Here is a 2,247-nt window from a genome sequence, read left to right on the forward strand (position 1 = left end):
AGCACAAACAATGTTATCTAATTCAAAAGCATTTCCCGTTGCTGGTGAATGATATCTCCATCGGCCGAAGTGATTGACCATAAAACAAAACCACCCTCCAACGCTATGTCATTCAAACATTCCTTCACCACACATCTCTCAAGTTATCAAATGCAGGTACAAAATAGAATGCAGGCGAAACTATAGTGCAGAATAGATTTCAATATCTGTCAATTCAAAAGAAATTAGAAATTTTATGAAAGTTGAAGTAAAGAGCACATTATTTTGACGAAATAAAGTAATTTATGAATAAAACATACTAACAAAATAATATAAAAAGTAAAGAAGTTCAAGAGCTGTTTTACCCTATTAAGAGGGTTTGACAACTCAATAAACGGAGAACTTGTATTTTACAAAACAAACCAGTTATTTTTTTTCTTTTTCTCTTCAACACAGCTCTTTCTCTCTCCAGGCAAACTTGGAATTTCATAGATAGATATAATCATCAATTGGATGATCAACACAGCTCTTTCTCTCTCCAGGCAAACTTGGAATTTCATAGATAGATATAATCATCAATTGGATGAGACCTTTAGTATATATTGCGGTCCTTAAAAGTGCCATTCTGTTCTCCCTCGATATTCCAGCGCCGATTTTTTCAATTGGAGTGTCAAAGAGTGGAATTGTTGATCCATCTCCATAACCCAATAACATTTGCTCACATGGTGTTGGAATTATCTTCCGATGCTTCCCAAGTAAGTAACCTAAGGAGTTGATGAAAAGAACTTTTCTGTATAGTGTATATCTTTCTCAATAATGCCTACACATCGTAACTGCGAGCCATTGCTGCCAGATGTTCAACCACATAACCTGCACCAAATAGCTGTAAGAGAGAAAGACAAAGGGGATATGGGGGAAAGCAAGGGAAGCTTATGCAGGGACAAAACTAAAAGACGAAAAAAAAGATTAGAGGAAAACACAAACAATCCGTATATACATATGGTTAGTGAAATATAAAGGATGTAGAACCAATTTGCGGAGCCAAGAATGAAAATTCAAATTCCATAACATGTATGTCGATTCTTTTTATCTGAATCAACAATTTTTAATTTTTGTGTTCTGAGGTCCTTTGAATCTTAATATTGAATATCTCCAGTTTTTCCTCTAACTACAAAGAACTAGAAAATGGAACTTTATTATAGCTATGCTATTAAACGAATATTTATAACTTAGTCTTAGAATAATATATCACAAAATGTCTGTATCATCTTCTTTAGTTTGATAATTTGACGGTAGAGACTAGAGAATTAATCGGTCAGGAAATCAACAACTGTCTAACCATGAATACTACCGATAGCACAAGTATGATATCTTTGTAAGTTCTCGTTCCTTTTGGAAGTTCGATCCCCATATGAGAGAGATCCCAAAAATGAATAACCACAAATCCGCTCCTCAGCCTTGTCTGAAAAAATGTCAAGCAGTAACTATCCCAATTCTTACTTTTTTTTTTTTTGGTGAATTTGCAGATGGTTCTCTGTATTTTTAGTGTCAACAGAAATGGAGGGAGAATTTTGAATTCTCGTTATGAGTTGTAACTGCCTGCTTCCGGTGTTGTACCTGACCGTTAATAGTTGATTAGTTAGTTGGGTAAGGAGCCAAAAATGCCCCTCAACTATGAAAATAAAACAAATTTGCCCCTCATTTTTTATTATTTACTTTATTTATGATAAGCGTCATACTTAAGGTGTTTATAGTATTAAGAAGCCATAATACATAAATATGATCCTAAATTTGACACCAAATTATAACATTAACTTTAATTAAACTTTGACAGTGCACAAGTAGACCCTTTAACTATACAAAATCTGATTGGAGTATTTATTTGTTCAGGTTTTGTATAATTAAAGGGCCTACTTATGCACTGTCAAAATTTAAGGTCAATGTTATAATTTGGTATCAAGTTTAGGGTCATATTTATGTATTATGCCTATTAAGAACAAGTACTATGAATGGTAAAATAGAAAATAAATTTGATTAGTTTTGTCTTAACTTCTAAAATGTCTACTCCCGCTGTTCCATTTTAGTTGGACATATTCTAATTTTTCACGGTGATTAGAAATCATAAATTGAATAATGAATGTACTATTTCACCCTTTTCTCATATTAATAATATTTATTGGGCATAGAATTGGACATTGACATTGTAATAGTTCACATGTAATGTATACTATTATGTGTAAGGTTAAAATGGAAAAACTAATTAATTTT

The sequence above is a fragment of the Capsicum annuum genome, chromosome 11 (genome assembly GCF_002878395.1).
Source record: "Capsicum annuum cultivar UCD-10X-F1 chromosome 11, UCD10Xv1.1, whole genome shotgun sequence".
NCBI lineage: Eukaryota > Viridiplantae > Streptophyta > Magnoliopsida > Solanales > Solanaceae > Capsicum > Capsicum annuum.